The sequence below is a fragment of the Medicago sativa genome, chromosome 6 (genome assembly GCF_051527215.1).
Source record: "Medicago sativa cultivar Bolivia chromosome 6, Bolivia_mono, whole genome shotgun sequence".
In the NCBI taxonomy this organism is placed as follows: Eukaryota; Viridiplantae; Streptophyta; class Magnoliopsida; order Fabales; family Fabaceae; genus Medicago; species Medicago sativa.
In genome coordinates this window covers 65,110,989-65,138,819 of record NC_140754.1, presented here as the reverse complement: position 1 = coordinate 65,138,819, position 27,831 = coordinate 65,110,989, and the positions used below count along the sequence as shown (strand labels likewise).

Below are 27,831 nucleotides of genomic sequence, written 5' to 3'. Positions count from 1 at the left end.
ACTCCAACAAAAAAACCACCTGATCACAATGATTCATGAAACACCCCTACTAGAAAATTACATAGAATATCTAGCATGAGTGTTAAACTCGGCATCGGGTACATTAAAATTGCAATAATTAAAAACTCTCTGAACAATACATATAACTTCTCACCTGTTAATTCAGAAAAAGTACCACTGACGTGTACTTTATATGGTCTAGCTACTTCTGCTCCTTCCTCAAGTATCATCCTGTCGTATAACAACTCGTATATCTGAAATAAATAAAAGGGATTGGAATGAGACAATATGTCTCAGTGAGTTCCACCTATCCTAGGCTATAGGCAACCTCGGGGAACCTAGGATCGCCATCTGTTTCTAAACTTAACCCATTTCGGGTTTATAGGATTTCACTACGCATAGCTGAGCGATTAGGGGATAACTAGAATCGCTCTCTCAAATACTACTTTGATTATATAATTCATATAGTCATACTCATAACCTTAATCATAATTTCATAAACATAATCACCATAATCATAATAATCATAAACATATCTCCAATATATCGTATTCTGGTATAGCTTACATTCTGACATACTTATCTACGTATGTTTCCGATCCTTTTCTGATAACAACTAGTTTCGGCTAACTAAGCCGGAATTCCATAACTAAAATTCCACATTTCTACTTTTGATAAAAAATGCCCATGAACTATTGCTTCGTAGCTAATTCATTCTAAACATAATTTTCATGATAATATGCGTATGCTATGTTAATATTCATGTTGGAGGGTCCTTAAAATTTTTCCTTGGTTCCATAATTTTATTTTTTTATTCTCTTTCAAATATTATTCGAATAATTCTTGACTTAAAATTTTATACCATTAATTATACATTTCATTTGTTACTATAAGTCGTACCTCATAGGCTACATTATCTCTTCGTTGTAGCAAACGGAGTTTTCATATTCGTTACTATGACCCGTACGTCATAGGCTACATTATCTCTCGTTGTAGCAAACGGATATAGAATTCATTACTATGACCCGTACGTCATAGGCTACATTATCTCTCGTTGTAGCAAACGGATATAGAATTCATTACTATGACCCGTACGTCATAGGCTACATTATCTCTCGTTGTAGCAAACGGATATAGAATTCATTACTATGACCCGTACGTCATAGGCTACATTATCTCTCGTTGTAGCAAACGGATATACTATGACCCGTACGTCATAGGCTACATTATATCTCGTTGTAGCAAACGGTTTACTATGACCCGTACGTCATAGACTACATTATCTCTCGTTGTAGCAAACGGTATACTATGACCCGTACGTCATAGGCTACATTATCTCTCGTTGTAGCAAACGGTTTTTCCATATATTCTCTTTTTTTTTTCTTTTTCTATGAGCATGTTACTCATTTCAATTTTTTCTCCTCATTTCCATTTTTCTGCGATTTTCTATAATTCACTGTGAGCATATTACTCATAGGATGCATTTCAAATTTTTCTTTCAATTCTTTACTATAAGCATATATGCATCAATTTCGTTGTTAATTTCCCTCCAACATTTATACTAACATCACATACTAACATCAATTAATTATGCACAATTAACATTACTATCTAATCACTTATTCTTAAAATCATCACTTATAAATAATATAAACAATCCTCTTACAATTATCACTTATAAATAATATAAGCAATCCTCTATAGGTTATCAAACGTGGGAAAACCTCGATAACCTAAACTAACCGACTTGTGAACATAAATGATCGTTACATCAGAACAATCACTGACAAGTTAGTTATCTCAACACTAATAGGTAAGGTGGAGATATATTAACTCCGATAAACGGTGCCCCGTTTACTCCTTCTTACACGTCACGTCGTAGACGGAGAATCCACCTAGCTAGGATGAATCCTAATTTTCTCACTCAACTTATCAGTTATCTAAATATTTATGAGACTTTTACATACTACGAACAAGAATGTCCCATTTCACATCGAATTCACCTTTAGATCAACCATCATCCTTTCATGTAACTTTCATCATTTAAGATCTCTTAGAAAAAGCATAGAACATGAAAGTATACATTAATTATAAAAAAAAACAGAATTTTCTGCTAAATCATCTGTCATTCAAAGCCACAAAAGACATAAAAATTGAAGTTATAAATTTTTGTAAATTTTTCTGTACATGACCAATACACACACGAAGACAATGCATTTGGTCCCATATCCAAATTCAAAGTAATCAATTTCAGAAAAATCTAACACTGAAACTGATCTGCAGAAATCAATTCCAGCACAGCAGTCCATAAAACCTATGATTGAATCATTCATATGAAATCAAACATTTATGATTATTTTACTGTATGCAGCCAGCTTATAATTTCAACTTATGCAATTGGTCCCGTCTAAAAATTCAAAATCAATAAATTATTAAAAATCCTGCACTGAAGCTATTTTCTGCAGTAATTTTTCATTAACATCTGAAACTTGTAACTTAATTTTCTCCATCATAACATAATTGAATCAATCCATTCCAAAGCCTATTTCGTGTTAAATTTTGTCTGCTTTCAAATGATCCAAGTCCCACTGCAAAATGACGTACGTACAGAGAGATATAACATAAACATTCCAGCAACAATAGTGCAGACTTTCAATTTCAGTAACTGAACTTCTAACTCAATTTTCTCAGCCATAGCATAGCGAAATTAAAGTTTTCTAAAGCCCACTTCATGTTAAATTCTGTCTATTTTTCCAATGGTACAATTCTCACTCAAAAACAATTCCTTTACACGTACTTACGACAGTTTTTCCGACAGCAGGTCTATAGGAATTTTAGCCAATTATTCATAAAACTCAACCGTAACCAATCTAACAAAAGCATTCAATTTCGACAGCAACACCAATTCAAAATACCACAACAACTGTACATTTTAAGGTTATTAAATTACTATCCCCTTAAGCTATCATCAATATCAAATTCATCTCTATATATTACAATTTCAAACCTAGAAAAGGAACTCACCTTGTAAATTGTGAATGAACTACCATTGATGAACATAAGCTCCAATTCTTTAAAATTCGCTATCAATTCTTCTTGTCCTTGCAGCTCCAAACATACATGTCATACCATTCCTCTATACCCCACTTCAATTTCTTGCCAAGAACCAAGCTTTTGCCTCAAAACCACAAACACATAACAAAACTACCAATTTAACAAATTTCCAAGCCAAGAGAACAAGAGAAAGGATGGGTCACGTGGCATAGAGGGAATAATAAGGGGATTCAAAGCTTGCTGAAGGTTCCTAGTGTGTTGAGGAACAAGAATGATCACTTGCATATTGATTTCTAAAAGGATTAAGGTTGGATATTGGTGGTTTTTTTTTTGAGAATGAGGGAGTGAGCCGAGAGGGAGGAAGAGATAGGGGAAAGAGCTTTTCAGCAAAGTGAGAGGAAGTGTGTGGAAGGATAGAGAAAAATGTGGACTTTTCCACTTAAAAAAATCTCAAGACCCAAATTGCCAAAATACCCTCCAAGGGAAAAGACACATTTACCCTCCATTACTTGTTACCATATAATTTCTCAATAACTAATTAACCCTTTAGAAATTATTTCGGTCTTGACATGCTCGACTGATACATCAGTCTATTTATAATTTCGCGGGATATTACAATCTACCCCCCTTAAAGAAATTTCGTCCTCGAAATTTAGCGATTTACTTGCTAATAAGCACAAATAATTTCTCCAACTTTCAACTTTAGATTCCAACATACGTCTGTTACGAACTGATTCTTTCTGACTGACTAATTTAAACTGCACAGGTACCAGCCACCATTGGCGTTGAATACTTCCTTAAGAGAATTCATTATAAACTTCACATCATGCCTTTCCTTCTTCGTACACTTCATTCCTCCAAGGTCCTATTCAGCTCTCAGACATTTGTTCTAACTGTCATATACTAGTCTGAGTTGATCAGGCTCAGCAGACATGACATTTGGAATAAATATCTGGAACCCAATAGTCACACTACATATTATTGAATTCTAATGACCCAAGGCACGATCTGAATCGACCTGCTCTGATACCAAATTGAAACACCCCTACTAGAAAATTACATAGAATATCTAGCATGAGTGTTAAACTCGGCATCGGGTACATTAAAATTACAATAATTAAAAACTCTCTGAACAATACATATAACTTCTCACCTGTTAATTCAGAAAAAGTACCACTGACGTGTACTTTATATGGTCTAGCTACTTCTGCTCCTTCCTCAAGTATCATCCTGTCGTATAACAACTCGTATATCTGAAATAAATAAAAGGGATTGGAATGAGACAAGATGTCTCAGTGAGTTCCACCTATCCTAGGCTATAGGCAACCTCGGGGAACCTAGGATCGCCATCTGTTTCTAAACTTAACCCATTTCGGGTTTATAGGATTTCACTACGCATAGCTGAGCGATTAGGGGATAACTAGAATCGCTCTCTCAAATACTACTTTGATTATATAATTCATATAGTCATACTCATAACCTTAATCATAATTTCATAAACATAATCACCATAATCATAATAATCATAAACATATCTCCAATATATCGTATTCTGGTATAGCTTACATTCTGACATACTTATCTACGTATGTTTCCGATCCTTTTCTGATAACAACTAGTTTCGGCTAACTAAGCCGGAATTCCATAACTAAAATTCCACATTTCTACTTTTGATAAAAAATGCCCATGAACTATTGCTTCGTAGCTAATTCATTCTAAACATAATTTTCATGATAATATGCGTATGCTATGTTAATATTCATGTTGGAGGGTCCTTAAAATTTTTCCTTGGTTCCATAATTTTATTTTTTATTCTCTTTCAAATATTATTCGAATAATTCTTGACTTAAAATTTTATACCATTAATTATACATTTCATTTGTTACTATAAGTCGTACCTCATAGGCTACATTATCTCTTCGTTGTAGCAAACGGAGTTTTCATATTCGTTACTATGACCCGTACGTCATAGGCTACATTATCTCTCGTTGTAGCAAACGGATATAGAATTCATTACTATGACCCGTACGTCATAGGCTACATTATCTCTCGTTGTAGCAAACGGATATAGAATTCATTACTATGACCCGTACGTCATAGGCTACATTATCTCTCGTTGTAGCAAACGGATATAGAATTCATTACTATGACCCGTACGTCATAGGCTACATTATCTCTCGTTGTAGCAAACGGATATACTATGACCCGTACGTCATAGGCTACATTATATCTCGTTGTAGCAAACGGTTTACTATGACCCGTACGTCATAGGCTACATTATCTCTCGTTGTAGCAAACGGTATACTATGACCCGTACGTCATAGGCTACATTATCTCTCGTTGTAGCAAACGGTTTTTCCATATATTCTCTTTCTTTTTTTCTTTTTCTATGAGCATGTTACTCATTTCAATTTTTTCTCCTCATTTCCATTTTTCTGCGATTTTCTATAATTCACTGTGAGCATATTACTCATAGGATGCATTTCAAATTTTTCTTTCAATTCTTTACTATAAGCATATATGCATCAATTTCGTTGTTAATTTCCCTCCAACATTTATACTAACATCACATACTAACATCAATTAATTATGCACAATTAACATTACTATCTAATCACTTATTCTTAAAATCATCACTTATAAATAATATAAACAATCCTCTTACAATTATCACTTATAAATAATATAAGCAATCCTCTATAGGTTATCAAACGTGGGAAAACCTCGATAACCTAAACTAACCGACTTGTGAACATAAATGATCGTTACATCAGAACAATCACTGACAAGTTAGTTATCTCAACACTAATAGGTAAGGTGGAGATATATTAACTCCGATAAACGGTGCCCCGTTTACTCCTTCTTACACGTCACGTCGTAGACGGAGAATCCACCTAGCTAGGATGAATCCTAATTTTCTCACTCAACTTATCAGTTATCTAAATATTTATGAGACTTTTACATACTACGAACAAGAATGTCCCATTTCACATCGAATTCACCTTTAGATCAACCATCATCCTTTCATGTAACTTTCATCATTTAAGATCTCTTAGAAAAAGCATAGAACATGAAAGTATACATTAATTATAAAAAAAAACAGAATTTTCTGCTAAATCATCTGTCATTCAAAGCCACAAAAGACATAAAAATTGAAGTTATAAATTTTTGTAAATTTTTCTGTACATGACCAATACACACACGAAGACAATGCATTTGGTCCCATATCCAAATTCAAAGTAATCAATTTCAGAAAAATCTAACACTGAAACTGATCTGCAGAAATCAATTCCAGCACAGCAGTCCATAAAACCTATGATTGAATCATTCATATGAAATCAAACATTTATGATTATTTTACTGTATGCAGCCAGCTTATAATTTCAACTTATGCAATTGGTCCCGTCTAAAAATTCAAAATCAATAAATTATTAAAAATCCTGCACTGAAGCTATTTTCTGCAGTAATTTTTCATTAACATCTGAAACTTGTAACTTAATTTTCTCCATCATAACATAATTGAATCAATCCATTCCAAAGCCTATTTCGTGTTAAATTTTGTCTGCTTTCAAATGATCCAAGTCCCACTGCAAAATGACGTACGTACAGAGAGATATAACATAAACATTCCAGCAACAATAGTGCAGACTTTCAATTTCAGTAACTGAACTTCTAACTCAATTTTCTCAGCCATAGCATAGCGAAATTAAAGTTTTCTAAAGCCCACTTCATGTTAAATTCTGTCTATTTTTCCAATGGTACAATTCTCACTCAAAAACAATTCCTTTACACGTACTTACGACAGTTTTTCCGACAGCAGGTCTATAGGAATTTTAGCCAATTATTCATAAAACTCAACCGTAACCAATCTAACAATAGCATTCAATTTCGACAGCAACACCAATTCAAAATACCACAACAACTGTACATTTTAAGGTTATTAAATTACTATCCCCTTAAGCTATCATCAATATCAAATTCATCTCTATATATTACAATTTCAAACCTAGAAAAGGAACTCACCTTGTAAATTGTGAATGAACTACCATTGATGAACATAAGCTCCAATTCTTTAAAATTCTCTATCAATTCTTCTTGTCCTTGCAGCTCCAAACATACATGTCATACCATTCCTCTATACCCCACTTCAATTTCTTGCCAAGAACCAAGCTTTTGCCTCAAAACCACAAACACATAACAAAACTACCAATTTAACAAATTTCCAAGCCAAGAGAACAAGAGAAAGGATGGGTCACGTGGCATAGAGGGAATAATAAGGGGATTCAAAGCTTGCTGAAGGTTCCTAGTGTGTTGAGGAACAAGAATGATCACTTGCATATTGATTTCTAAAAGGATTAAGGTTGGATATTGGTGGTTTTTTTTTTGAGAATGAGGGAGTGAGCCGAGAGGGAGGAAGAGATAGGGGAAAGAGCTTTTCAGCAAAGTGAGAGGAAGTGTGTGGAAGGATAGAGAAAAATGTGGACTTTTCCACTTAAAAAAATCTCAAGACCCAAATTGCCAAAATACCCTCCAAGGGAAAAGACACATTTACCCTCCATTACTTGTTACCATATAATTTCTCAATAACTAATTAACCCTTTAGAAATTATTTCGGTCTTGACATGCTCGACTGATACATCAGTCTATTTATAATTTCGCGGGATATTACAATCTACCCCCCTTAAAGAAATTTCGTCCTCGAAATTTAGCGATTTACTTGCTAATAAGCACAAATAATTTCTCCAACTTTCAACTTTAGATTCCAACATACGTCTGTTACGAACTGATTCTTTCTGACTGACTAATTTAAACTGCACAGGTACCAGCCACCATTGGCGTTGAATACTTCCTTAAGAGAATTCATTATAAACTTCACATCATGCCTTTCCTTCTTCGTACACTTCATTCCTCCAAGGTCCTATTCAGCTCTCAGACATTTGTTCTAACTGTCATATACTAGTCTGAGTTGATCAGGCTCAGCAGACATGACATTTGGAATAAATATCTGGAACCCAATAGTCACACTACATATTATTGAATTCTAATGACCCAAGGCACGATCTGAATCGACCTGCTCTGATACCAAATTGAAACACCCCTACTAGAAAATTACATAGAATATCTAGCATGAGTGTTAAACTCGGCATCGGGTACATTAAAATTACAATAATTAAAAACTCTCTGAACAATACATATAACTTCTCACCTGTTAATTCAGAAAAAGTACCACTGACGTGTACTTTATATGGTCTAGCTACTTCTGCTCCTTCCTCAAGTATCATCCTGTCGTATAACAACTCGTATATCTGAAATAAATAAAAGGGATTGGAATGAGACAAGATGTCTCAGTGAGTTCCACCTATCCTGGGCTATAGGCAACCTCGGGGAACCTAGGATCGCCATCTGTTTCTAAACTTAACCCATTTCGGGTTTATAGGATTTCACTACGCATAGCTGAGCGATTAGGGGATAACTAGAATCGCTCTCTCAAATACTACTTTGATTATATAATTCATATAGTCATACTCATAACCTTAATCATAATTTCATAAACATAATCACCATAATCATAATAATCATAAACATATCTCCAATATATCGTATTCTGGTATAGCTTACATTCTGACATACTTATCTACGTATGTTTCCGATCCTTTTCTGATAACAACTAGTTTCGGCTAACTAAGCCGGAATTCCATAACTAAAATTCCACATTTCTACTTTTGATAAAAAATGCCCATGAACTATTGCTTCGTAGCTAATTCATTCTAAACATAATTTTCATGATAATATGCGTATGCTATGTTAATATTCATGTTGGAGGGTCCTTAAAATTTTTCCTTGGTTCCATAATTTTATTTTTTATTCTCTTTCAAATATTATTCGAATAATTCTTGACTTAAAATTTTATACCATTAATTATACATTTCATTTGTTACTATAAGTCGTACCTCATAGGCTACATTATCTCTTCGTTGTAGCAAACGGAGTTTTCATATTCGTTACTATGACCCGTACGTCATAGGCTACATTATCTCTCGTTGTAGCAAACGGATATAGAATTCATTACTATGACCCGTACGTCATAGGCTACATTATCTCTCGTTGTAGCAAACGGATATAGAATTCATTACTATGACCCGTACGTCATAGGCTACATTATCTCTCGTTGTAGCAAACGGATATACTATGACCCGTACGTCATAGGCTACATTATATCTCGTTGTAGCAAACGGTTTACTATGACCCGTACGTCATAGGCTACATTATCTCTCGTTGTAGCAAACGGTATACTATGACCCGTACGTCATAGGCTACATTATCTCTCGTTGTAGCAAACGGTTTTTCCATATATTCTCTTTTTTTTTTCTTTTTCTATGAGCATGTTACTCATTTCAATTTTTTCTCCTCATTTCCATTTTTCTGCGATTTTCTATAATTCACTGTGAGCATATTACTCATAGGATGCATTTCAAATTTTTCTTTCAATTCTTTACTATAAGCATATATGCATCAATTTCGTTGTTAATTTCCCTCCAACATTTATACTAACATCACATACTAACATCAATTAATTATGCACAATTAACATTACTATCTAATCACTTATTCTTAAAATCATCACTTATAAATAATATAAACAATCCTCTTACAATTATCACTTATAAATAATATAAGCAATCCTCTATAGGTTATCAAACGTGGGAAAACCTCGATAACCTAAACTAACCGACTTGTGAACATAAATGATCGTTACATCAGAACAATCACTGACAAGTTAGTTATCTCAACACTAATAGGTAAGGTGGAGATATATTAACTCCGATAAACGGTGCCCCGTTTACTCCTTCTTACACGTCACGTCGTAGACGGAGAATCCACCTAGCTAGGATGAATCCTAATTTTCTCACTCAACTTATCAGTTATCTAAATATTTATGAGACTTTTACATACTACGAACAAGAATGTCCCATTTCACATCGAATTCACCTTTAGATCAACCATCATCCTTTCATGTAACTTTCATCATTTAAGATCTCTTAGAAAAAGCATAGAACATGAAAGTATACATTAATTATAAAAAAAAACAGAATTTTCTGCTAAATCATCTGTCATTCAAAGCCACAAAAGACATAAAAATTGAAGTTATAAATTTTTGTAAATTTTTCTGTACATGACCAATACACACACGAAGACAATGCATTTGGTCCCATATCCAAATTCAAAGTAATCAATTTCAGAAAAATCTAACACTGAAACTGATCTGCAGAAATCAATTCCAGCACAGCAGTCCATAAAACCTATGATTGAATCATTCATATGAAATCAAACATTTATGATTATTTTACTGTATGCAGCCAGCTTATAATTTCAACTTATGCAATTGGTCCCGTCTAAAAATTCAAAATCAATAAATTATTAAAAATCCTGCACTGAAGCTATTTTCTGCAGTAATTTTTCATTAACATCTGAAACTTGTAACTTAATTTTCTCCATCATAACATAATTGAATCAATCCATTCCAAAGCCTATTTCGTGTTAAATTTTGTCTGCTTTCAAATGATCCAAGTCCCACTGCAAAATGACGTACGTACAGAGAGATATAACATAAACATTCCAGCAACAATAGTGCAGACTTTCAATTTCAGTAACTGAACTTCTAACTCAATTTTCTCAGCCATAGCATAGCGAAATTAAAGTTTTCTAAAGCCCACTTCATGTTAAATTCTGTCTATTTTTCCAATGGTACAATTCTCACTCAAAAACAATTCCTTTACACGTACTTACGACAGTTTTTCCGACAGCAGGTCTATAGGAATTTTAGCCAATTATTCATAAAACTCAACCGTAACCAATCTAACAATAGCATTCAATTTCGACAGCAACACCAATTCAAAATACCACAACAACTGTACATTTTAAGGTTATTAAATTACTATCCCCTTAAGCTATCATCAATATCAAATTCATCTCTATATATTACAATTTCAAACCTAGAAAAGGAACTCACCTTGTAAATTGTGAATGAACTACCATTGATGAACATAAGCTCCAATTCTTTAAAATTCTCTATCAATTCTTCTTGTCCTTGCAGCTCCAAACATACATGTCATACCATTCCTCTATACCCCACTTCAATTTCTTGCCAAGAACCAAGCTTTTGCCTCAAAACCACAAACACATAACAAAACTACCAATTTAACAAATTTCCAAGCCAAGAGAACAAGAGAAAGGATGGGTCACGTGGCATAGAGGGAATAATAAGGGGATTCAAAGCTTGCTGAAGGTTCCTAGTGTGTTGAGGAACAAGAATGATCACTTGCATATTGATTTCTAAAAGGATTAAGGTTGGATATTGGTGGTTTTTTTTTTGAGAATGAGGGAGTGAGCCGAGAGGGAGGAAGAGATAGGGGAAAGAGCTTTTCAGCAAAGTGAGAGGAAGTGTGTGGAAGGATAGAGAAAAATGTGGACTTTTCCACTTAAAAAAATCTCAAGACCCAAATTGCCAAAATACCCTCCAAGGGAAAAGACACATTTACCCTCCATTACTTGTTACCATATAATTTCTCAATAACTAATTAACCCTTTAGAAATTATTTCGGTCTTGACATGCTCGACTGATACATCAGTCTATTTATAATTTCGCGGGATATTACAATCTACCCCCCTTAAAGAAATTTCGTCCTCGAAATTTAGCGATTTACTTGCTAATAAGCACAAATAATTTCTCCAACTTTCAACTTTAGATTCCAACATACGTCTGTTACGAACTGATTCTTTCTGACTGACTAATTTAAACTGCACAGGTACCAGCCACCATTGGCGTTGAATACTTCCTTAAGAGAATTCATTATAAACTTCACATCATGCCTTTCCTTCTTCGTACACTTCATTCCTCCAAGGTCCTATTCAGCTCTCAGACATTTGTTCTAACTGTCATATACTAGTCTGAGTTGATCAGGCTCAGCAGACATGACATTTGGAATAAATATCTGGAACCCAATAGTCACACTACATATTATTGAATTCTAATGACCCAAGGCACGATCTGAATCGACCTGCTCTGATACCAAATTGAAACACCCCTACTAGAAAATTACATAGAATATCTAGCATGAGTGTTAAACTCGGCATCGGGTACATTAAAATTACAATAATTAAAAACTCTCTGAACAATACATATAACTTCTCACCTGTTAATTCAGAAAAAGTACCACTGACGTGTACTTTATATGGTCTAGCTACTTCTGCTCCTTCCTCAAGTATCATCCTGTCGTATAACAACTCGTATATCTGAAATAAATAAAAGGGATTGGAATGAGACAAGATGTCTCAGTGAGTTCCACCTATCCTGGGCTATAGGCAACCTCGGGGAACCTAGGATCGCCATCTGTTTCTAAACTTAACCCATTTCGGGTTTATAGGATTTCACTACGCATAGCTGAGCGATTAGGGGATAACTAGAATCGCTCTCTCAAATACTACTTTGATTATATAATTCATATAGTCATACTCATAACCTTAATCATAATTTCATAAACATAATCACCATAATCATAATAATCATAAACATATCTCCAATATATCGTATTCTGGTATAGCTTACATTCTGACATACTTATCTACGTATGTTTCCGATCCTTTTCTGATAACAACTAGTTTCGGCTAACTAAGCCGGAATTCCATAACTAAAATTCCACATTTCTACTTTTGATAAAAAATGCCCATGAACTATTGCTTCGTAGCTAATTCATTCTAAACATAATTTTCATGATAATATGCGTATGCTATGTTAATATTCATGTTGGAGGGTCCTTAAAATTTTTCCTTGGTTCCATAATTTTATTTTTTATTCTCTTTCAAATATTATTCGAATAATTCTTGACTTAAAATTTTATACCATTAATTATACATTTCATTTGTTACTATAAGTCGTACCTCATAGGCTACATTATCTCTTCGTTGTAGCAAACGGAGTTTTCATATTCGTTACTATGACCCGTACGTCATAGGCTACATTATCTCTCGTTGTAGCAAACGGATATAGAATTCATTACTATGACCCGTACGTCATAGGCTACATTATCTCTCGTTGTAGCAAACGGATATAGAATTCATTACTATGACCCGTACGTCATAGGCTACATTATCTCTCGTTGTAGCAAACGGATATAGAATTCATTACTATGACCCGTACGTCATAGGCTACATTATCTCTCGTTGTAGCAAACGGATATACTATGACCCGTACGTCATAGGCTACATTATATCTCGTTGTAGCAAACGGTTTACTATGACCCGTACGTCATAGGCTACATTATCTCTCGTTGTAGCAAACGGTATACTATGACCCGTACGTCATAGGCTACATTATCTCTCGTTGTAGCAAACGGTTTTTCCATATATTCTCTTTTTTTTTTTCTTTTTCTATGAGCATGTTACTCATTTCAATTTTTTCTCCTCATTTCCATTTTTCTGCGATTTTCTATAATTCACTGTGAGCATATTACTCATAGGATGCATTTCAAATTTTTCTTTCAATTCTTTACTATAAGCATATATGCATCAATTTCGTTGTTAATTTCCCTCCAACATTTATACTAACATCACATACTAACATCAATTAATTATGCACAATTAACATTACTATCTAATCACTTATTCTTAAAATCATCACTTATAAATAATATAAACAATCCTCTTACAATTATCACTTATAAATAATATAAGCAATCCTCTATAGGTTATCAAACGTGGGAAAACCTCGATAACCTAAACTAACCGACTTGTGAACATAAATGATCGTTACATCAGAACAATCACTGACAAGTTAGTTATCTCAACACTAATAGGTAAGGTGGAGATATATTAACTCCGATAAACGGTGCCCCGTTTACTCCTTCTTACACGTCACGTCGTAGACGGAGAATCCACCTAGCTAGGATGAATCCTAATTTTCTCACTCAACTTATCAGTTATCTAAATATTTATGAGACTTTTACATACTACGAACAAGAATGTCCCATTTCACATCGAATTCACCTTTAGATCAACCATCATCCTTTCATGTAACTTTCATCATTTAAGATCTCTTAGAAAAAGCATAGAACATGAAAGTATACATTAATTATAAAAAAAAACAGAATTTTCTGCTAAATCATCTGTCATTCAAAGCCACAAAAGACATAAAAATTGAAGTTATAAATTTTTGTAAATTTTTCTGTACATGACCAATACACACACGAAGACAATGCATTTGGTCCCATATCCAAATTCAAAGTAATCAATTTCAGAAAAATCTAACACTGAAACTGATCTGCAGAAATCAATTCCAGCACAGCAGTCCATAAAACCTATGATTGAATCATTCATATGAAATCAAACATTTATGATTATTTTACTGTATGCAGCCAGCTTATAATTTCAACTTATGCAATTGGTCCCGTCTAAAAATTCAAAATCAATAAATTATTAAAAATCCTGCACTGAAGCTATTTTCTGCAGTAATTTTTCATTAACATCTGAAACTTGTAACTTAATTTTCTCCATCATAACATAATTGAATCAATCCATTCCAAAGCCTATTTCGTGTTAAATTTTGTCTGCTTTCAAATGATCCAAGTCCCACTGCAAAATGACGTACGTACAGAGAGATATAACATAAACATTCCAGCAACAATAGTGCAGACTTTCAATTTCAGTAACTGAACTTCTAACTCAATTTTCTCAGCCATAGCATAGCGAAATTAAAGTTTTCTAAAGCCCACTTCATGTTAAATTCTGTCTATTTTTCCAATGGTACAATTCTCACTCAAAAACAATTCCTTTACACGTACTTACGACAGTTTTTCCGACAGCAGGTCTATAGGAATTTTAGCCAATTATTCATAAAACTCAACCGTAACCAATCTAACAATAGCATTCAATTTCGACAGCAACACCAATTCAAAATACCACAACAACTGTACATTTTAAGGTTATTAAATTACTATCCCCTTAAGCTATCATCAATATCAAATTCATCTCTATATATTACAATTTCAAACCTAGAAAAGGAACTCACCTTGTAAATTGTGAATGAACTACCATTGATGAACATAAGCTCCAATTCTTTAAAATTCTCTATCAATTCTTCTTGTCCTTGCAGCTCCAAACATACATGTCATACCATTCCTCTATACCCCACTTCAATTTCTTGCCAAGAACCAAGCTTTTGCCTCAAAACCACAAACACATAACAAAACTACCAATTTAACAAATTTCCAAGCCAAGAGAACAAGAGAAAGGATGGGTCACGTGGCATAGAGGGAATAATAAGGGGATTCAAAGCTTGCTGAAGGTTCCTAGTGTGTTGAGGAACAAGAATGATCACTTGCATATTGATTTCTAAAAGGATTAAGGTTGGATATTGGTGGTTTTTTTTTTGAGAATGAGGGAGTGAGCCGAGAGGGAGGAAGAGATAGGGGAAAGAGCTTTTCAGCAAAGTGAGAGGAAGTGTGTGGAAGGATAGAGAAAAATGTGGACTTTTCCACTTAAAAAAATCTCAAGACCCAAATTGCCAAAATACCCTCCAAGGGAAAAGACACATTTACCCTCCATTACTTGTTACCATATAATTTCTCAATAACTAATTAACCCTTTAGAAATTATTTCGGTCTTGACATGCTCGACTGATACATCAGTCTATTTATAATTTCGCGGGATATTACAATCTACCCCCCTTAAAGAAATTTCGTCCTCGAAATTTAGCGATTTACTTGCTAATAAGCACAAATAATTTCTCCAACTTTCAACTTTAGATTCCAACATACGTCTGTTACGAACTGATTCTTTCTGACTGACTAATTTAAACTGCACAGGTACCAGCCACCATTGGCGTTGAATACTTCCTTAAGAGAATTCATTATAAACTTCACATCATGCCTTTCCTTCTTCGTACACTTCATTCCTCCAAGGTCCTATTCAGCTCTCAGACATTTGTTCTAACTGTCATATACTAGTCTGAGTTGATCAGGCTCAGCAGACATGACATTTGGAATAAATATCTGGAACCCAATAGTCACACTACATATTATTGAATTCTAATGACCCAAGGCACGATCTGAATCGACCTGCTCTGATACCAAATTGAAACACCCCTACTAGAAAATTACATAGAATATCTAGCATGAGTGTTAAACTCGGCATCGGGTACATTAAAATTACAATAATTAAAAACTCTCTGAACAATACATATAACTTCTCACCTGTTAATTCAGAAAAAGTACCACTGACGTGTACTTTATATGGTCTAGCTACTTCTGCTCCTTCCTCAAGTATCATCCTGTCGTATAACAACTCGTATATCTGAAATAAATAAAAGGGATTGGAATGAGACAAGATGTCTCAGTGAGTTCCACCTATCCTGGGCTATAGGCAACCTCGGGGAACCTAGGATCGCCATCTGTTTCTAAACTTAACCCATTTCGGGTTTATAGGATTTCACTACGCATAGCTGAGCGATTAGGGGATAACTAGAATCGCTCTCTCAAATACTACTTTGATTATATAATTCATATAGTCATACTCATAACCTTAATCATAATTTCATAAACATAATCACCATAATCATAATAATCATAAACATATCTCCAATATATCGTATTCTGGTATAGCTTACATTCTGACATACTTATCTACGTATGTTTCCGATCCTTTTCTGATAACAACTAGTTTCGGCTAACTAAGCCGGAATTCCATAACTAAAATTCCACATTTCTACTTTTGATAAAAAATGCCCATGAACTATTGCTTCGTAGCTAATTCATTCTAAACATAATTTTCATGATAATATGCGTATGCTATGTTAATATTCATGTTGGAGGGTCCTTAAAATTTTTCCTTGGTTCCATAATTTTATTTTTTATTCTCTTTCAAATATTATTCGAATAATTCTTGACTTAAAATTTTATACCATTAATTATACATTTCATTTGTTACTATAAGTCGTACCTCATAGGCTACATTATCTCTTCGTTGTAGCAAACGGAGTTTTCATATTCGTTACTATGACCCGTACGTCATAGGCTACATTATCTCTCGTTGTAGCAAACGGATATAGAATTCATTACTATGACCCGTACGTCATAGGCTACATTATCTCTCGTTGTAGCAAACGGATATAGAATTCATTACTATGACCCGTACGTCATAGGCTACATTATCTCTCGTTGTAGCAAACGGATATAGAATTCATTACTATGACCCGTACGTCATAGGCTACATTATCTCTCGTTGTAGCAAACGGATATACTATGACCCGTACGTCATAGGCTACATTATATCTCGTTGTAGCAAACGGTTTACTATGACCCGTACGTCATAGGCTACATTATCTCTCGTTGTAGCAAACGGTATACTATGACCCGTACGTCATAGGCTACATTATCTCTCGTTGTAGCAAACGGTTTTTCCATATATTCTCTTTTTTTTTTTCTTTTTCTATGAGCATGTTACTCATTTCAATTTTTTCTCCTCATTTCCATTTTTCTGCGATTTTCTATAATTCACTGTGAGCATATTACTCATAGGATGCATTTCAAATTTTTCTTTCAATTCTTTACTATAAGCATATATGCATCAATTTCGTTGTTAATTTCCCTCCAACATTTATACTAACATCACATACTAACATCAATTAATTATGCACAATTAACATTACTATCTAATCACTTATTCTTAAAATCATCACTTATAAATAATATAAACAATCCTCTTACAATTATCACTTATAAATAATATAAGCAATCCTCTATAGGTTATCAAACGTGGGAAAACCTCGATAACCTAAACTAACCGACTTGTGAACATAAATGATCGTTACATCAGAACAATCACTGACAAGTTAGTTATCTCAACACTAATAGGTAAGGTGGAGATATATTAACTCCGATAAACGGTGCCCCGTTTACTCCTTCTTACACGTCACGTCGTAGACGGAGAATCCACCTAGCTAGGATGAATCCTAATTTTCTCACTCAACTTATCAGTTATCTAAATATTTATGAGACTTTTACATACTACGAACAAGAATGTCCCATTTCACATCGAATTCACCTTTAGATCAACCATCATCCTTTCATGTAACTTTCATCATTTAAGATCTCTTAGAAAAAGCATAGAACATGAAAGTATACATTAATTATAAAAAAAAAACAGAATTTTCTGCTAAATCATCTGTCATTCAAAGCCACAAAAGACATAAAAATTGAAGTTATAAATTTTTGTAAATTTTTCTGTACATGACCAATACACACACGAAGACAATGCATTTGGTCCCATATCCAAATTCAAAGTAATCAATTTCAGAAAAATCTAACACTGAAACTGATCTGCAGAAATCAATTCCAGCACAGCAGTCCATAAAACCTATGATTGAATCATTCATATGAAATCAAACATTTATGATTATTTTACTGTATGCAGCCAGCTTATAATTTCAACTTATGCAATTGGTCCCGTCTAAAAATTCAAAATCAATAAATTATTAAAAATCCTGCACTGAAGCTATTTTCTGCAGTAATTTTTCATTAACATCTGAAACTTGTAACTTAATTTTCTCCATCATAACATAATTGAATCAATCCATTCCAAAGCCTATTTCGTGTTAAATTTTGTCTGCTTTCAAATGATCCAAGTCCCACTGCAAAATGACGTACGTACAGAGAGATATAACATAAACATTCCAGCAACAATAGTGCAGACTTTCAATTTCAGTAACTGAACTTCTAACTCAATTTTCTCAGCCATAGCATAGCGAAATTAAAGTTTTCTAAAGCCCACTTCATGTTAAATTCTGTCTATTTTTCCAATGGTACAATTCTCACTCAAAAACAATTCCTTTACACGTACTTACGACAGTTTTTCCGACAGCAGGTCTATAGGAATTTTAGCCAATTATTCATAAAACTCAACCGTAACCAATCTAACAATAGCATTCAATTTCGACAGCAACACCAATTCAAAATACCACAACAACTGTACATTTTAAGGTTATTAAATTACTATCCCCTTAAGCTATCATCAATATCAAATTCATCTCTATATATTACAATTTCAAACCTAGAAAAGGAACTCACCTTGTAAATTGTGAATGAACTACCATTGATGAACATAAGCTCCAATTCTTTAAAATTCTCTATCAATTCTTCTTGTCCTTGCAGCTCCAAACATACATGTCATACCATTCCTCTATACCCCACTTCAATTTCTTGCCAAGAACCAAGCTTTTGCCTCAAAACCACAAACACATAACAAAACTACCAATTTAACAAATTTCCAAGCCAAGAGAACAAGAGAAAGGATGGGTCACGTGGCATAGAGGGAATAATAAGGGGATTCAAAGCTTGCTGAAGGTTCCTAGTGTGTTGAGGAACAAGAATGATCACTTGCATATTGATTTCTAAAAGGATTAAGGTTGGATATTGGTGGTTTTTTTTTTGAGAATGAGGGAGTGAGCCGAGAGGGAGGAAGAGATAGGGGAAAGAGCTTTTCAGCAAAGTGAGAGGAAGTGTGTGGAAGGATAGAGAAAAATGTGGACTTTTCCACTTAAAAAAATCTCAAGACCCAAATTGCCAAAATACCCTCCAAGGGAAAAGACACATTTACCCTCCATTACTTGTTACCATATAATTTCTCAATAACTAATTAACCCTTTAGAAATTATTTCGGTCTTGACATGCTCGACTGATACATCAGTCTATTTATAATTTCGCGGGATATTACAATCTACCCCCCTTAAAGAAATTTCGTCCTCGAAATTTAGCGATTTACTTGCTAATAAGCACAAATAATTTCTCCAACTTTCAACTTTAGATTCCAACATACGTCTGTTACGAACTGATTCTTTCTGACTGACTAATTTAAACTGCACAGGTACCAGCCACCATTGGCGTTGAATACTTCCTTAAGAGAATTCATTATAAACTTCACATCATGCCTTTCCTTCTTCGTACACTTCATTCCTCCAAGGTCCTATTCAGCTCTCAGACATTTGTTCTAACTGTCATATACTAGTCTGAGTTGATCAGGCTCAGCAGACATGACATTTGGAATAAATATCTGGAACCCAATAGTCACACTACATATTATTGAATTCTAATGACCCAAGGCACGATCTGAATCGACCTGCTCTGATACCAAATTGAAACACCCCTACTAGAAAATTACATAGAATATCTAGCATGAGTGTTAAACTCGGCATCGGGTACATTAAAATTACAATAATTAAAAACTCTCTGAACAATACATATAACTTCTCACCTGTTAATTCAGAAAAAGTACCACTGACGTGTACTTTATATGGTCTAGCTACTTCTGCTCCTTCCTCAAGTATCATCCTGTCGTATAACAACTCGTATATCTGAAATAAATAAAAGGGATTGGAATGAGACAAGATGTCTCAGTGAGTTCCACCTATCCTGGGCTATAGGCAACCTCGGGGAACCTAGGATCGCCATCTGTTTCTAAACTTAACCCATTTCGGGTTTATAGGATTTCACTACGCATAGCTGAGCGATTAGGGGATAACTAGAATCGCTCTCTCAAATACTACTTTGATTATATAATTCATATAGTCATACTCATAACCTTAATCATAATTTCATAAACATAATCACCATAATCATAATAATCATAAACATATCTCCAATATATCGTATTCTGGTATAGCTTACATTCTGACATACTTATCTACGTATGTTTCCGATCCTTTTCTGATAACAACTAGTTTCGGCTAACTAAGCCGGAATTCCATAACTAAAATTCCACATTTCTACTTTTGATAAAAAATGCCCATGAACTATTGCTTCGTAGCTAATTCATTCTAAACATAATTTTCATGATAATATGCGTATGCTATGTTAATATTCATGTTGGAGGGTCCTTAAAATTTTTCCTTGGTTCCATAATTTTATTTTTTATTCTCTTTCAAATATTATTCGAATAATTCTTGACTTAAAATTTTATACCATTAATTATACATTTCATTTGTTACTATAAGTCGTACCTCATAGGCTACATTATCTCTTCGTTGTAGCAAACGGAGTTTTCATATTCGTTACTATGACCCGTACGTCATAGGCTACATTATCTCTCGTTGTAGCAAACGGATATAGAATTCATTACTATGACCCGTACGTCATAGGCTACATTATCTCTCGTTGTAGCAAACGGATATAGAATTCATTACTATGACCCGTACGTCATAGGCTACATTATCTCTCGTTGTAGCAAACGGATATAGAATTCATTACTATGACCCGTACGTCATAGGCTACATTATCTCTCGTTGTAGCAAACGGATATACTATGACCCGTACGTCATAGGCTACATTATATCTCGTTGTAGCAAACGGTTTACTATGACCCGTACGTCATAGGCTACATTATCTCTCGTTGTAGCAAACGGTATACTATGACCCGTACGTCATAGGCTACATTATCTCTCGTTGTAGCAAACGGTTTTTCCATATATTCTCTTTTTTTTTTTCTTTTTCTATGAGCATGTTACTCATTTCAATTTTTTCTCCTCATTTCCATTTTTCTGCGATTTTCTATAATTCACTGTGAGCATATTACTCATAGGATGCATTTCAAATTTTTCTTTCAATTCTTTACTATAAGCATATATGCATCAATTTCGTTGTTAATTTCCCTCCAACATTTATACTAACATCACATACTAACATCAATTAATTATGCACAATTAACATTACTATCTAATCACTTATTCTTAAAATCATCACTTATAAATAATATAAACAATCCTCTTACAATTATCACTTATAAATAATATAAGCAATCCTCTATAGGTTATCAAACGTGGGAAAACCTCGATAACCTAAACTAACCGACTTGTGAACATAAATGATCGTTACATCAGAACAATCACTGACAAGTTAGTTATCTCAACACTAATAGGTAAGGTGGAGATATATTAACTCCGATAAACGGTGCCCCGTTTACTCCTTCTTACACGTCACGTCGTAGACGGAGAATCCACCTAGCTAGGATGAATCCTAATTTTCTCACTCAACTTATCAGTTATCTAAATATTTATGAGACTTTTACATACTACGAACAAGAATGTCCCATTTCACATCGAATTCACCTTTAGATCAACCATCATCCTTTCATGTAACTTTCATCATTTAAGATCTCTTAGAAAAAGCATAGAACATGAAAGTATACATTAATTATAAAAAAAAAACAGAATTTTCTGCTAAATCATCTGTCATTCAAAGCCACAAAAGACATAAAAATTGAAGTTATAAATTTTTGTAAATTTTTCTGTACATGACCAATACACACACGAAGACAATGCATTTGGTCCCATATCCAAATTCAAAGTAATCAATTTCAGAAAAATCTAACACTGAAACTGATCTGCAGAAATCAATTCCAGCACAGCAGTCCATAAAACCTATGATTGAATCATTCATATGAAATCAAACATTTATGATTATTTTACTGTATGCAGCCAGCTTATAATTTCAACTTATGCAATTGGTCCCGTCTAAAAATTCAAAATCAATAAATTATTAAAAATCCTGCACTGAAGCTATTTTCTGCAGTAATTTTTCATTAACATCTGAAACTTGTAACTTAATTTTCTCCATCATAACATAATTGAATCAATCCATTCCAAAGCCTATTTCGTGTTAAATTTTGTCTGCTTTCAAATGATCCAAGTCCCACTGCAAAATGACGTACGTACAGAGAGATATAACATAAACATTCCAGCAACAATAGTGCAGACTTTCAATTTCAGTAACTGAACTTCTAACTCAATTTTCTCAGCCATAGCATAGCGAAATTAAAGTTTTCTAAAGCCCACTTCATGTTAAATTCTGTCTATTTTTCCAATGGTACAATTCTCACTCAAAAACAATTCCTTTACACGTACTTACGACAGTTTTTCCGACAGCAGGTCTATAGGAATTTTAGCCAATTATTCATAAAACTCAACCGTAACCAATCTAACAATAGCATTCAATTTCGACAGCAACACCAATTCAAAATACCACAACAACTGTACATTTTAAGGTTATTAAATTACTATCCCCTTAAGCTATCATCAATATCAAATTCATCTCTATATATTACAATTTCAAACCTAGAAAAGGAACTCACCTTGTAAATTGTGAATGAACTACCATTGATGAACATAAGCTCCAATTCTTTAAAATTCTCTATCAATTCTTCTTGTCCTTGCAGCTCCAAACATACATGTCATACCATTCCTCTATACCCCACTTCAATTTCTTGCCAAGAACCAAGCTTTTGCCTCAAAACCACAAACACATAACAAAACTACCAATTTAACAAATTTCCAAGCCAAGAGAACAAGAGAAAGGATGGGTCACGTGGCATAGAGGGAATAATAAGGGGATTCAAAGCTTGCTGAAGGTTCCTAGTGTGTTGAGGAACAAGAATGATCACTTGCATATTGATTTCTAAAAGGATTAAGGTTGGATATTGGTGGTTTTTTTTTTGAGAATGAGGGAGTGAGCCGAGAGGGAGGAAGAGATAGGGGAAAGAGCTTTTCAGCAAAGTGAGAGGAAGTGTGTGGAAGGATAGAGAAAAATGTGGACTTTTCCACTTAAAAAAATCTCAAGACCCAAATTGCCAAAATACCCTCCAAGGGAAAAGACACATTTACCCTCCATTACTTGTTACCATATAATTTCTCAATAACTAATTAACCCTTTAGAAATTATTTCGGTCTTGACATGCTCGACTGATACATCAGTCTATTTATAATTTCGCGGGATATTACAATCTACCCCCCTTAAAGAAATTTCGTCCTCGAAATTTAGCGATTTACTTGCTAATAAGCACAAATAATTTCTCCAACTTTCAACTTTAGATTCCAACATACGTCTGTTACGAACTGATTCTTTCTGACTGACTAATTTAAACTGCACAGGTACCAGCCACCATTGGCGTTGAATACTTCCTTAAGAGAATTCATTATAAACTTCACATCATGCCTTTCCTTCTTCGTACACTTCATTCCTCCAAGGTCCTATTCAGCTCTCAGACATTTGTTCTAACTGTCATATACTAGTCTGAGTTGATCAGGCTCAGCAGACATGACATTTGGAATAAATATCTGGAACCCAATAGTCACACTACATATTATTGAATTCTAATGACCCAAGGCACGATCTGAATCGACCTGCTCTGATACCAAATTGAAACACCCCTACTAGAAAATTACATAGAATATCTAGCATGAGTGTTAAACTCGGCATCGGGTACATTAAAATTACAATAATTAAAAACTCTCTGAACAATACATATAACTTCTCACCTGTTAATTCAGAAAAAGTACCACTGACGTGTACTTTATATGGTCTAGCTACTTCTGCTCCTTCCTCAAGTATCATCCTGTCGTATAACAACTCGTATATCTGAAATAAATAAAAGGGATTGGAATGAGACAAGATGTCTCAGTGAGTTCCACCTATCCTGGGCTATAGGCAACCTCGGGGAACCTAGGATCGCCATCTGTTTCTAAACTTAACCCATTTCGGGTTTATAGGATTTCACTACGCATAGCTGAGCGATTAGGGGATAACTAGAATCGCTCTCTCAAATACTACTTTGATTATATAATTCATATAGTCATACTCATAACCTTAATCATAATTTCATAAACATAATCACCATAATCATAATAATCATAAACATATCTCCAATATATCGTATTCTGGTATAGCTTACATTCTGACATACTTATCTACGTATGTTTCCGATCCTTTTCTGATAACAACTAGTTTCGGCTAACTAAGCCGGAATTCCATAACTAAAATTCCACATTTCTACTTTTGATAAAAAATGCCCATGAACTATTGCTTCGTAGCTAATTCATTCTAAACATAATTTTCATGATAATATGCGTATGCTATGTTAATATTCATGTTGGAGGGTCCTTAAAATTTTTCCTTGGTTCCATAATTTTATTTTTTATTCTCTTTCAAATATTATTCGAATAATTCTTGACTTAAAATTTTATACCATTAATTATACATTTCATTTGTTACTATAAGTCGTACCTCATAGGCTACATTATCTCTTCGTTGTAGCAAACGGAGTTTTCATATTCATTACTATGACCCGTACGTCATAGGCTACATTATCTCTCGTTGTAGCAAACGGATATAGAATTCATTACTATGACCCGTACGTCATAGGCTACATTATCTCTCGTTGTAGCAAACGGATATAGAATTCATTACTATGACCCGTACGTCATAGGCTACATTATCTCTCGTTGTAGCAAACGGATATAGAATTCATTACTATGACCCGTACGTCATAGGCTACATTATCTCTCGTTGTAGCAAACAGATATACTATGACCCGTACGTCATAGGCTACATTATATCTCGTTGTAGCAAACGGTTTACTATGACCCGTACGTCATAGGCTACATTATCTCTCGTTGTAGCAAACGGTATACTATGACCCGTACGTCATAGGCTACATTATCTCTCGTTGTAGCAAACGGTTTTTCCATATATTCTCTTTTTTTTTTCTTTTTCTATGAGCATGTTACTCATTTCAATTTTTTCTCCTCATTTCCATTTTTCTGCGATTTTCTATAATTCACTGTGAGCATATTACTCATAGGATGCATTTCAAATTTTTCTTTCAATTCTTTACTATAAGCATATATGCATCAATTTCGTTGTTAATTTCCCTCCAACATTTATACTAACATCACATACTAACATCAATTAATTATGCACAATTAACATTACTATCTAATCACTTATTCTTAAAATCATCACTTATAAATAATATAAACAATCCTCTTACAATTATCACTTATAAATAATATATGCAATCCTCTATAGGTTATCAAACGTGGGAAAACCTCGATAACCTAAACTAACCGACTTGTGAACATAAATGATCGTTACATCAGAACAATCACTGACAAGTTAGTTATCTCAACACTAATAGGTAAGGTGGAGATATATTAACTCCGATAAACGGTGCCCCGTTTACTCCTTCTTACACGTCACGTCGTAGACGGAGAATCCACCTAGCTAGGATGAATCCTAATTTTCTCACTCAACTTATCAGTTATCTAAATATTTATGAGACTTTTACATACTACGAACAAGAATGTCCCATTTCACATCGAATTCACCTTTAGATCAACCATCATCCTTTCATGTAACTTTCATCATTTAAGATCTCTTAGAAAAAGCATAGAACATGAAAGTATACATTAATTATAAAAAAAAACAGAATTTTCTGCTAAATCATCTGTCATTCAAAGCCACAAAAGACATAAAAATTGAAGTTATAAATTTTTGTAAATTTTTCTGTACATGACCAATACACACACGAAGACAATGCATTTGGTCCCATATCCAAATTCAAAGTAATCAATTTCAGAAAAATCTAACACTGAAACTGATCTGCAGAAATCAATTCCAGCACAGCAGTCCATAAAACCTATGATTGAATCATTCATATGAAATCAAACATTTATGATTATTTTACTGTATGCAGCCAGCTTATAATTTCAACTTATGCAATTGGTCCCGTCTAAAAATTCAAAATCAATAAATTATTAAAAATCCTGCACTGAAGCTATTTTCTGCAGTAATTTTTCATTAACATCTGAAACTTGTAACTTAATTTTCTCCATCATAACATAATTGAATCAATCCATTCCAAAGCCTATTTCGTGTTAAATTTTGTCTGCTTTCAAATGATCCAAGTCCCACTGCAAAATGACGTACGTACAGAGAGATATAACATAAACATTCCAGCAACAATAGTGCAGACTTTCAATTTCAGTAACTGAACTTCTAACTCAATTTTCTCAGCCATAGCATAGCGAAATTAAAGTTTTCTAAAGCCCACTTCATGTTAAATTCTGTCTATTTTTCCAATGGTACAATTCTCACTCAAAAACAATTCCTTTACACGTACTTACGACAGTTTTTCCGACAGCAGGTCTATAGGAATTTTAGCCAATTATTCATAAAACTCAACCGTAACCAATCTAACAATAGCATTCAATTTCGACAGCAACACCAATTCAAAATACCACAACAACTGTACATTTTAAGGTTATTAAATTACTATCCCCTTAAGCTATCATCAATATCAAATTCATCTCTATATATTACAATTTCAAACCTAGAAAAGGAACTCACCTTGTAAATTGTGAATGAACTACCATTGATGAACATAAGCTCCAATTCTTTAAAATTCTCTATCAATTCTTCTTGTCCTTGCAGCTCCAAACATACATGTCATACCATTCCTCTATACCCCACTTCAATTTCTTGCCAAGAACCAAGCTTTTGCCTCAAAACCACAAACACATAACAAAACTACCAATTTAACAAATTTCCAAGCCAAGAGAACAAGAGAAAGGATGGGTCACGTGGCATAGAGGGAATAATAAGGGGATTCAAAGCTTGCTGAAGGTTCCTAGTGTGTTGAGGAACAAGAATGATCACTTGCATATTGATTTCTAAAAGGATTAAGGTTGGATATTGGTGGTTTTTTTTTTGAGAATGAGGGAGTGAGCCGAGAGGGAGGAAGAGATAGGGGAAAGAGCTTTTCAGCAAAGTGAGAGGAAGTGTGTGGAAGGATAGAGAAAAATGTGGACTTTTCCACTTAAAAAAATCTCAAGACCCAAATTGCCAAAATACCCTCCAAGGGAAAAGACACATTTACCCTCCATTACTTGTTACCATATAA

At 34.0% G+C, this 27,831-nt stretch overlaps 1 long non-coding RNA gene across 1 annotated transcript; it reads right to left on the bottom strand.

Moving 5' to 3' along the window:
• Positions 1–76: 76 nt before the first annotated feature.
• Positions 77–27,831, bottom strand: LOC146916343 (uncharacterized). The gene is made up of 7 exons (XR_015015006.1): positions 27,279–27,831; positions 23,227–24,509; positions 19,173–20,455; positions 15,119–16,401; positions 11,066–12,348; positions 3,025–8,360; positions 77–254 (listed from the first exon to the last, which is right to left on the bottom strand). It is a non-coding gene; the product is annotated as an uncharacterized LOC146916343 (long non-coding RNA).